We start from the raw sequence: 13957 nt of genomic DNA on the forward strand, positions 1-13957 counted from the left end.
TTATGACACAAGTATGACAATGATATATGGCATGACGTCACAAGTATGACAATTGTGTATGGCATGACGTCACAAGTATGACAATGGTATGTATATGGCATGATGACACAAGTATGACAATGGTATGTATATGGCATGATGACACAAGTGTGACAATGATATATGGCATGGTGTCACAAGTATGAAAATTGTGTATGGCATGATGTCTCAAGTATGACAATGATATATGGTATGATGACACAAGTGTGACAATGATATATGGCATGATGTCACAAGTATGACAATGATATATGGCATGATGTCACAAGTATGACAATGATATATGGTATGCTGACACAAGTGTGACAATGGTATATGGTATGATGACAGAAGTGTGGCAATGGTATATGGTATGATGACACAAGTGTGACAATGATATATGGTATGATGACACAAGTGTGACAATGATACATGGTATGATGACACAAGTGTATCAATGATATATGGTATGATGACACTAGTGTGACAATGATACATGGTATGATGACACAAGTATGACAATGATGTATAGTATGATGACATAAGTGTGACAATGATATATGGTATGATGACATAAGTGTGACAATGATACATAGTATGATGACACAAGTATGACAATGATATATGGTATGATGACACAAGTGTGACAATGATACATGGTATGATGTCACAAGTGTGACAATGATACATGGTATGATGACACAAGTATGACAATGATATATGGTATGATGACACAAGTGTGACAATGATACATGGTATGATGGCACAAGTGTGACAATGATACATGGTATGATGACACAAGTATGACAATGATATAATGGTATGATGACACAAGTGTGACAATCATATATGGTATGATGACACTAGTGTGACAATGATACATGGTATGATGACACAAGTATGACAATGATATACAGTATGATGACATAAGTGTGACAATGATATATGGTATGATGACATAAGTGTGACAATGATACATAGTATGATGACACAAGTATGACAATGATATATGGTATGATGACACAAGTGTGACAATGATACATGGTATGATGACACAAGTATGACAATGATATATGGTATTATGACACAAGTATGACAATGATATATGGTATGATGACACAAGTATGACAATGATACATGGTATGATGACACAAGTATGACAATTATATATGGTATGATGACACAAGTATGACAATGATACATGGTATGATGACACAAGTGTGACAATGATATATGGTATGATGACACAAGTGTGACAATGATACATGGTATGATGACACAAGTGTGACAATCATATATGGTATGATGACACTAGTGTGACAATGATACATGGTATGATGACACAAGTATGACAATGATATATGGTATGATAACACAAGTGTGACAATCATATATGGTATGATGACACAAGTATGACAATGATACATGGTATGATGACACAAGTATGACAATGATATATGGTATGATAACACAAGTGTGACAATGATATATGGTATGATGACACAAGTGTGACAATGATACATGGTATGATGACACAAGTATGACAATGATATATGGTATGATGACACAAGTATGACAATGATACATGGTATGATAACACAAGTGTGACAATGATACATGGTATGATGTCACAAGTATGACAATTATATGTGGTATGATGACACAAGTATGACAATGATACATGGTATGATAACACAAGTGTGACAATGATACATGGTATGATGTCACAAGTATGACAATTATATATATGGTATGATGACACAAGTATGACAATGATATATTGTATGATGACACAAGTATGACAATGATATATGGTATGATGTCACAAGTATGACAATTATATATATGGTATGATGACACAAGTATGACAATGATATATTGTATGATGACACAAGTGTGACAATGATATATGGTATGATGACACAAGTGTGACAATGATATATGGTATGATGACACAAGTGTGACAATGATACATGGTATGATGACACAAGTATGACACAAGTATGACAATGATATATAGTATGATGACACAAGTGTGACAATTACATTGTTGTTTACATGATACGCTTTCGCAGCGCACTTTACCGGGGAAAACAGGTCTGTTTGGGATAGAAGTGCACATTGAGGTTCATGCATAGTGTATATAAATATACTGTATAATACATGACGGAGACAATCCAGCTCTATGATCTCATTCGAACCGAAAAAAAAACAAAAAAACAAGTATAACAGACATGTTACTGTACCTCATTTTGTCTGCCATTCTGAAGACTCCATTTCCACTCCCTGTACCGATACCGTAGCTACACGACACTCCCATTGACTATTGTTGGCTAATAAACCAGTAGAGTTGTGTGTCAGGCTATCGTGTCTGTGTAAATGATTCGGTGCGCTTCTGTAGCCCAACATGCGACCCTTGACCTGCTCGGATTACCTAAATATTCTGATTACCAACACATTTGAGTAAGAACACTTTTATTGCACCCGACTTTTATGATTGCGTTATTTTATTGCACCTGACGTGTTTTTTTTTAAATACTTAATTTAATCAAATAAAACAAAGCGGTGATAACAACAATGACGGAATTGTTAGAACTGCAATAAATTACGTAGAATCACAAATGAGTCTTCTGCAACTAACATCTCGGCTTTAAGGCCGATTCGATAAATGAAGAGAGAGATCCAACAGGAAAAACAATTTGCAAAGGAATTTTTTGAGAACAAAATATATAAGTGAACGATTCAGCATTACATGGACATTACTAAAAAATCGTGCCCAGTTAACCCCTCCTCAATAGTCGAATGATCAGTCTCTTGTGTGACGCCTGTGTTTGCTCTTGTCTGAGAGTTATTTCTACTGTCGCATAAATCACGTTTTGTTATGCGAAAATTTTAAAACTTGTTTGCGAGGCACAAACTTTTGCTGAAAATCACAGCCCGAGAGGCCAAATTTCTCAAAAACCCACGCCTTGAAACATATTTTCAAGAAAACAAATCCCTTAAAATGGTTTAAACATTTTCGGAGCATCATGAATCATGGTAAATCATCGATGAAACATGTCACACATTACAAGCACTACTATTATATCAACACAGCTTTGTTTCCAGAAAATGTTTAAATGGATTCATTTGGACCCTTATAATGTCAAAATATGCGGAACTTTGTCAGTAGAGGCCCTCTTGCAGAAAATTTGAAATTACTTTGTTTTTACTATTAACACAAGGAAGAGGAAATGGATTATTATTTAAAGGGATTCTAAATATTTGTAAACAAACAGCTTCTTGATTAGTAAAATAATTTATTGTAAAATAAAATATTTCGCCTCAAAGATACAAGTATTTCTTGGCAATTAATTAGTTTAAACGTCATCTATAAACAAAGTCTTTAAATAATTTCAAGCAAGCGATGACATGATGTTCCAGATGATAAGCGATGACATGATGTTCCAGATGACAAACAATGACATGTCTCAGATGAAAAACAATGACATTATGTTCCAGATGACAAGCGATGGCATGATTTATTGATTGATTTATTTATTTATTTAACACTTTATTTAAAGAGGGTAGGCCAATATAGAATAAAGTAATTTTCATTGGGCCCTTAGAGTCTTTATACTTCTTTGTAATTGGTTAGAGTTTTTAGTTGGTCTTGGCGAGTACTCCACGATAGACGCAGTCTAGTCCAGTCCTAGAGAGTCTTGGGCGAGTCTTGGGTCAGCCTTGCGATAGTCTTCGGGATTTTTCCCCAGGGCGCTGTGTCTTATAGAGTGCTCGACTGATCGACTAAGACGAAAGTTGAAACGTATTTCGTTGTGTGTGTCTTATTTTACTGTAAAGCTTAAGTGACTTCCCCGATCAAGTACCTCAAGGGGACGAGATATAGGGACGAGACGAGATTCCCCCCTGACACGTGTGGAGAACCCAGAGGAGAAGAATTCTCCCCGTGATACTTAGGTGACTTTCCTGATCCCGTTCCTCAAGCAGACGCAGATATAGAGACCAGACGACCCCCCCCCCCCCCGTGATACGTGGTGGAGGAGGATTTCCCCGTGATAATACTATGTTTTTTGATCAGTTCAAACGACGATTGGCTAAAGTTGTCAGAGGAAATCACACGAACTGCCCTTTTCTGAAGCTTATACACCCGACATAAATTTGACTGACTCGTATTGCCCCATACTATACAGCAATAGTTAAATAACGACTGAATAAATGAAAAATACAATGTTTTTCTGACGGTAATAGGTAAGAAGTTGCGAACTCTCATAAGAACACCAATTCTTTGGCTAAGCTTTTTACAAAGCATATCAACACGATGATCCCATGATAGAGTTTTATCTAAAACCACCCCGAGCGACTTTTCGAAACTGTCTGTTTTCTAATCATTTCACCATTGAAGTTAACCAGGAAATCTTCACCAACATCATTTAGCCTTTGACGGGATCCAACAAGCATAGATTTTGATTTAGATGTGTTCATTGACATATAATTGCTATTAACCCAACGCAAAGTTGGGCAAACATCATCATTAATGCACTTTGTGACTACATTGATACTTGGTCCAGACGATAACAGAGTTTGATCGTCCACATACATATCAATGGAACTATTTTCAAGAAATAATTATTCATCAATAAATCATTAATAAATAGAAGAAATAATAATGGTCCTAAAATTGAACCCTGTGGTACACCATGTCGAATAATGACAGCATCCGACTGTTTACCTATCAAATACACAATTTGCTTTCTGTCAGTTAAATAGGAATTAAACCAAACAAGGGAGATTGGAGAAATGCCATAAATTGAGAGCTTATTTAATAATACATGTTTATCTACCATATCAAACGCCTTGCTTAAATCAAGGAAAAGCAAACCACACAATACGCCATCGTCCATATTGCTAAGTAATGCATCGCATAGCTTAATCATAGCTGTATGGCAAGAATGTAATTTCCGAAAACCTGACTGCGATTTAGAAATTAAATCATGACTATTCAAATAATGGTATAAGTGATTATGCACGTGTTTTTCAAAGATTTTTGAGATTATTGGGAGAAGCGAAATTGGACGAAAATTACACAAGTCCTGGGATCCACCCTTGTGTAATGAAATAACTTTGGCATGCTTAAACATGTCTGGAAAAATACCTGATGAAATGCTGAGGTTGAATAAATAGACAATACTATCACAAATGAACGGAGCAGAAATACGCAAACGTTTAGATGATGTATTGTCAAGGCCAGCTGACTTAGAACTAGATAGTGAGAACAGTTGGTTCTTCACGAACTGGCATGTGACCGGCGAAATAACAAATTGTCGAGTATTGGTCAATTTGGGTTCAATAAATTCCCGTAAATTCGTGAAATATGAATCTCCTACTGAAACATTGGGTCGTAACTTTTCGGCAACAGAAGTGAAATGTGTATTGAAATTATTAACATTTTTTTTCGAAGTTATTGTCAACAGAGATATGAACATTGAGTGAGTTAGGTTTACCACCACTGATCAAATCGTTAAGGGTTTTCCACAAGGCGGCACTGTTGGAGCTATTGATTTTGATAAGTTGAATATAATGGTTTTTCTTAGCGGCCTTGATTAAGTTAACTACCAAATTACGTTTGGCTCTATATTGGTTTAGGACAGTAACATCACTCAAAGTACGTGCAAGCCTCCGAAGTTTGTTTCTTTCTCTAATTTTAAGTATAATATCCGTATTCAGCCATCTTGCCTGTCTTAATTTTTTCACACGTCTACAAACAAATGGGGCATGCGAATCACAAATATTATTAAAAATAGAATGCCAAGTCTCAAAAGCTAAATTAGTATCAGTAATGTTGTGTACGGAAATTAGAGGCGTTTTCCGAAAGTCAGCCAAAAATAGAGACTCAACGAACACTTTGAAATTTCTATAACGAATAGAAACATGGTTGTTTGATTATGGGAAGGAACGGATTCAAATTATCCCCATGGATACTTCTACGATGAGCACTATTACGTCGGTTTGAAAACTGGATGGATCGAGTTATAGGACACATGGTATTAACATTTCCCACCAACCTGCCTGTACCCCGGTCATTCAAATGAACCTTGTCACTGTATAAGTTAGTGTTAATGGTACCAACATTGTTACGTAATATTGTGTCATTGTCAATGAAAGAAGCAACATTGTTTTCCGCCAAGAGTCGAAGTGATCGGTTTAATGAATTCACAGCTGCATGCATATAGTCGTCTCTTGGACACACACTTGAAATAAAAATCTTGGTTGCTGGATTAATAGCTTTAACTTTGTTAACTGATGATGTGCATTCTTTAACGATGTCATACTCAAAAATAAAATTCTGAACATCATTGGTTCCACAATGAATGATAACTGAGTCTCTCTTTGCAATCAATGCTGACATATTGTCAATACACCTTGAAACATCCGGGAAAAGCGCCCCTTACAATGCAATCACTTCGGTTTTGTATAATCTACTTGAATTAAGATCTCGGAGAAGCGAATCTCCAATAATAATTGAATTAAGCCGATCTGATTCAGATTCATATGGCGAAGCTTGCGGTGGAGTGATTTCACAGTGCTCTTCGGAAATACCAGGTGGTGCATTTTCCGTACGGCCATCGTTAGAACTAATCTTGGATTCAAGACTACGTATTCTGCTTTCCAAATCTAGTATATATTTGTTCTGTTGCACAAATATGTTTCTAAAAGCTTCCAGATCCCTTAATATAACATTAATTATAACTGGGGGTACTGGTGGTGTATCGTCTGCGTGGCCATCTGCAGTGGTAGTACCGATGCTATTGGTAACAATGGCGGAAGGGGCACCGAATCTACGCTGATTACAAGATACACATAGTGGGTAATCAGCTTTGCTCAAGTTAACTAACCTTGGATCGTCATTTCCACAGTCATTACACTTCATAATGCGATGATACGATTAAACTGCTTGACAAAAACACAAGGGATTGCTCAGCACCCAAACTCACGTCAGCAATCAAGCTTGTGTGTTGTTGATTGATGTTCCAGATGACAAGCAATGACGTGATGTTCCAGATGAAAAACAATGACATGATGTTCCAGATGATAAGCGATGACATGATGTTCCAGATGACAAGCAATGACATGATGTCTCAGATGACAAGCGATGACATGATGTTCCAGATGATAAGCGATGACGTGATGTTCCAGATGACAAGCAACGACATGATGTCTCAGATGACAAGCAATGACATGATGTCTCAGATGAGAAACAATTACATGATGTTCCAGATGACAAGCAATGACATGATGTTTCAGATGACAAGCGATGACGTGATGTTCCAGATGACAAGCAACGACATGATGTCTCAGATGAGAAACAATGACATGATGTTTCAGATGATAAGCAACGACATGATGTCTCAGATTAAAAACAATGACATGATGATTCAGATGACAAGCAATGACTTGATGTCTCAGATGAGAAACAATGACGTGATGTTCCAGATGACAAGCAATGACGTGATGTTCCAGATGAAAAACAATGACATGATGTTCCAGATGATAAGCGATGACATGATGTTCCAGATGACAAGCAATGACATGATGTCTCAGATGACAAGCGATGACATGATGTTCCAGATGATAAGCGATGACGTGATGTTCCAGATGACAAGCAACGACATGATGTCTCAGATGACAAGCAATGACATGATGTCTCAGATGAGAAACAATTACATGATGTTCCAGATGACAAGCAATGACATGATGTTTCAGATGACAAGCGATGACGTGATGTTCCAGATGACAAGCAACGACATGATGTCTCAGATGAGAAACAATGACATGATGTTTCAGATGATAAGCAACGACATGATGTCTCAGATTAAAAACAATGACATGATGATTCAGATGACAAGCAATGACTTGATGTCTCAGATGAGAAACAATGACATGATGTTCCAGATGACAAGCAATGACATGATGTCTCAGATGAGAAACAATTACATGATGTTCCAGATGACAAGCAATGACATGTGTCAGATGACAAGCAATGACATGTGTCAGATGACAAGCGATGACGTGATGTTCCAGATGAAAAGCAACGACATGATGTCTCAGATGAGAAACAATGACATGATGTTTCAGATGATAAGCAACGACATGATGTCTCAGATTAAAAACAATGACATGATGATTCAGATGACAAGCAATGACATGATGTCTCAGATGAGAAACAATGACATGATGTTCCAGATGACAAGCAATGACATGATGTCTCAGATGAGAAACAATGACATGATGTTCCAGATGACAAGCAATGACATGTGTCAGATGACAAGCAATGACATGTGTCAGATGACAAGCAATGACATGTGTCAGATGACAAGCGATGACGTGATGTTCCAGATGACAAGCAACGACATGATGTCTCAGATGAGAAACAATGACATGATGTTCCAGATGACAAGCAATGACATGATGTCTCAGATGAGAAACAATTACATGATGTTCCAGATGACAAGCAATGACATGATGTCTCAGATGAAAAACAATGACATGATGTTCCAGAAGACAAGCAATGACATAATGTCTCAGATGACAAGCGATGACGTGATGACTCAGATGACAAGCGATGACGTGATGTTCCAGATGACAAGCAACGACATGATGTCTCAAATGAGAAACAATGACATGATGTTTCAGATGATAAGCAACGACATGATGTCTCAGATGAGAAACAATGACATGATGTTCCAGATGACAAGCAATGACATAATGTCTCAGATGACAAGCGATGACGTGATGACTCAGATGACAAGCGATGACGTGATGTTCCAGATGACAAGCAACGACATGATGTCTCAGATGAGAAACAATGACATGATGTTTCAGATGATAAGCAACGACATGATGTCTCAGATTAAAAACAATGACATGATGATTCAGATGACAAGCAATGACATGATGTCTCAGATGAGAAACAATGACATGATGTTCCAGATGACAAGCAATGACATGATGTCTCAGATGAGAAACAATTACATGATGTTCCAGATGACAAGCAATGACATGTGTCAGATGACAAGCAATGACATGTATCAGATGACAAGCAATGACATGTGTCAGATGACAAGCGATGACGTGATGTTACAGATGACAAGCAACGACATGATGTCTCAGATGAGAAACAATGACATGATGTTCCAGATTACAAGCAATGACATGATGTCTCAGATGAGAAACAATTACATGATGTTCCAGATGACAAGCAATGACATGATGTCTCAGATGAAAAACAATGACATGATGTTCCAGAAGACAAGCAATGACATAATGTCTCAGATGACAAGCGATGACGTGATGACTCAGATGACAAGCGATGACGTGATGTTCCAGATGACAAGCAACGACATGATGTCTCAGATGAGAAACAATGACATGATGTTCCAGATGATAAGCAACGACATGATGTCTCAGATGAGAAACAATGACATGATGTTCCAGATGACAAGCAATGACATAATGTCTCAGATGACAAGCGATGACATGATGTTCCAGATAAGCAATGACATGATGTTCCAGATGACAAGCAATGACATGATGTTTCAGATGACAAGCGATGACGTGATGTTCCAGATGACAAGCAACGACATGATGTCTCAGATGACAAGCAATGACATGATGTCTCAGATGAGAAACAATTACATGATGTTCCAGATGACAAGAAATGACATGATGTGTCAGATGACAAGCGATGACGTGATGTTCCAGATGACAAGCAACGACATGATGTCTCAGATGAGAAACAATGACATGATGTTCCAGATGATAAGCAATGACACGATGTTCCAGATGACAAGCAATGGCATGATGTCTCAGATGACAAGCGATGACATGATGTTTCAGATGATAAGCAACGACATGATGTCTCAGATTAAAAACAATGACATGATGATTCAGATGACAAGCAACGACATGATGTCTCAGATGAGAAACAATGACATGATGTTCCAGATGACAAGCAATGACATGATGTCTCAGATGAGAAACAATTACATGATGTTCCAGATGACAAGCAATGACATGATGTCTCAGATGAGAAACAATTACATGATGTTCCAGATGACAAGCAATGACATGTGTCAGATGACAAGCAATGACATGTGTCAGATGACAAGCAATGACATGTGTCAGATGACAAGCGATGACGTGATGTTCCAGATGACAAGCAACGACATGATGTCTCAGATGAGAAACAATGACATGATGTTCCAGATGACAAGCAATGACATGATGTCTCAGATGAGAAACAATTACATGATGTTCCAGATGACAAGCAATGACATGATGTCTCAGATGAAAAACAATGACATGATGTTCCAGAAGACAAGCAATGACATAATGTCTCAGATGACAAGCGATGACGTGATGACTCAGATGACAAGCGATGACGTGATGTTCCAGATGACAAGCAACGACATGATGTCTCAGATGAGAAACAATGACATGATGTTTCAGATGATAAGCAACGACATGATGTCTCAGATGAGAAACAATGACATGATGTTCCAGATGACAAGCAATGACATAATGTCTCAGATGACAAGCGATGACATGATGTTCCAGATAAGCAATGACATGATGTTCCAGATGACAAGCAATGACATGATGTTCCAGATGACAAGCAATGACATGATGTTTCAGATGACAAGCGATGACGTGATGTTCCAGATGACAAGCAACGACATGATGTCTCAGATGACAAGCAATGACATGATGTCTCAGATGAGAAACAATTACATGATGTTCCAGATGACAAGCAATGACATGATGTGTCAGATGACAAGCGATGACGTGATGTTCCAGATGACAAGCAACGACATGATGTCTCAGATGAGAAACAATGACATGATGTTCCAGATGATAAGCAATGACATGATGTTCCAGATGACAAGCAATGACATGATGTTCCAGATGACAAGCAATGGCATGATGTCTCAGATGACAAGCGATGACATGATGTCTCAGATGACAAGCAATGACATGATGTTCCAGATGACAAGCAATGACATGATGTTCCAGATGATAAGCAATGACATAATGTTCCAGATGACAAGCAATGACATGATGTCTCAGATGACAAGCAATGACATGATGTCTCAGATGACAAGCAATGACATGATGTTCCAGATGACAAGCAATGACATGATGTTCCAGATGATAAGCAATGACATGATGATCCAGATGATAAGCGATGACATGATATTCCAGATGATAAGCGGTGACATGATATTCCAGATGATAAGCGGTGACATGATGTCTCAGATGACAAGCGATGACATGATGTTCCAGATGACAAGCGATGACATGATGTTTCAGATGATAAGCGGTGACATGATGTCTCAGATGAGAAACAATGACATGATGTTCCAGATGACAAGCAATGACATGATGTCCCAGATGACAAGCAATGACATGATGTTTCAGATGACAAGCGATGACATGATGTTCCAGATGATAAGCGATGACATGATGTTCCAGATGACAAGAAATGACATGATGTTCCAGATGACAAGCAATGACATGATGTCTCAGATGACAAGCGATGACATGATGGTCCAGATGACAAGCAACGACATGATGTCTCAGATGAGAAACAATGACATGATGTTCCAGATGACAAGCAATGACATGATGTCTCAGATGAGAAACAATTACATGATGTTCCAGATGACAAGCAACGACATGATGTCTCAGATGACAAGCAATGACATGATGTCTCAGATGAGAAACAATGACATGATGTTCCAGATGACAAGCGATGACATGATGTCTCAGACGACAAGCGATGACATGATGTTCCAGATGACAAGCTATGACATGATGTTCCAGATGATAAGCGATGACATGTCTCAGATGACAAGCTATGACATGATGTTCCCGATGACAAGCAATGACATGATGTCTCAGATGACAAGCGATGACGTGATGTTTCAGATGACAAGCTATGACATGATGTTCCAGATGACAAGCAATGACACGATGTTTCAGATGACAAGCGATGACATGATGTTCCAGATGATAAGCGATGACATGTCTCAGATGACAAGCTATGACATGATGTTCCAGATGACAAGCTATGACATGATGTTCGCGATGACAAGCAATGACATGATGATTCAGATGACAAGCGATGACATGATATTCCAGATGACAAGCAATGACATGATGTACTAGATGACAAGCTATGACATGATGTTCCAGATGATAAACGATGACATGTCTCAGATGACAAGCTATGACATGATGTTCCAGATGATAAGCGATGACATGATGTCTCAGATGACAAGCGATGACATGATGTTCCAGATGACAAGCGATGACATGATGTTCCAGATGACAAGCTATGACATGATGTTCCAGATGATAAGCGATGACACGTCTCAGATGACAAGCTATGATATGATGTTCCAGATGATAAGCGATGACATGATGTCTCAGATGACAAGCGATGACATGATGTACCAGATGTCAAGCTATGACATGATGTTCCAGATGACAAGCTATGACATGATGTCTCAGATGACAAGCAATGACATGATGTTCCAGATGACAAGCGATGACATGATGTTCCAGATGACAAGCGATTACATGATGTCTCAGATGACAAGCGATGACATATATATGGATATATGGAAACGTTCCCGAGTTACGATGTTCTTTTTTTAGAATTTTTCATTCCCAGATTGTTGGTGGGAATCAATAGCACCGCCATATTTACAGTAATTATTTAAAGACTTAGTTTATGGATGACGTTTAAACAAATTAATTGCCAAGAAATACTTGTATCTTTGAAGCGAAATATTTTATTTTACAATAAATTATTTTACTAATCAGGCTGTTTATTTAGATACAAATATTTAGAATCGCTTTAAAAATAATCAATTTCCTCTTTCTTCCTATGTTAATTTGATAGTAAAAACAAAGTAATTTCAAATTTTCTGCAAGAGGGCCTCTACTGACAAGGTTCCGTCCATAGCTATGATATACTACCATGTGTACTTTCTTGTTGGTTTCATGTAATATAACGCCCACCGGGGGGGGGGGCACTAGTAGAAAGCTACTAACAAGTATGCAATGCAACTAAGAGGTCTATAAATTGTGTTTTAAAATAGGTAAAGAGCATATTTTGACATTATAAGGGTCCAAATGAATCCATTTAAACATTTTCTGGAAACAAAGCTGTGTTGATATAATAGTAGTGCTTGTAATGTGTGACATGTTTCATCGATGATTTACCATGATTCATGATGCTCCGAAAATGTTTAAACCATTTTAAGGGATTTGTTTTCTTGAAAATATGTTTCAAGGCGTGGGTTTTTGAGAAATTTGGCCTCCCGGGCTGTGTTTTTCAGCAAAAATTGGTGCTCCGCATACCAGTTTTTAAAATAATACAAGTGATTCCCGGGTTATTTTTATGCAATTGTATGAACAGCTCATTGGAGCTACTTGTAAATTCTCCAACACGGCTAGTTCTCATGAGTCAAAGGTCGTCCATTTGTTGTGCAATATGTCAACCCAGTTACCGCCATTTTCGCATAACAAAAGGTGACTTATGCGACAGTATAAATAACTCTCAGACATGAGCAAACATAGGTGTCACAGAAGAGACTGATCATTCGATTATTGAGGAGGGGTTAACTGAACAAGATTTATTTTCAGTGATGTCCATGTAATGCTGAATATTTTACTTTTTATTTTGTGCTCAAAGAATTCCTTCGCAAATTGTTTTTCCTGTTGGATCACAGGGAGCCCAGGAACTATAATCAACTGTAATACGCAGTCCTCTATGAGCGGGGGGGGGGGTATCGGCTGGTCTATTTCTTACACTAGATACTAGCCGATAACCCCCCCCCCCCGCTCATAGGGAGCGCGAACAGTTGATCATAGT

This window comes from Saccoglossus kowalevskii, chromosome 4 (genome assembly GCF_978046115.1).
Source record: "Saccoglossus kowalevskii chromosome 4, keSacKowa6.1, whole genome shotgun sequence".
Classification (NCBI taxonomy): Eukaryota; Metazoa; Hemichordata; class Enteropneusta; family Harrimaniidae; genus Saccoglossus; species Saccoglossus kowalevskii.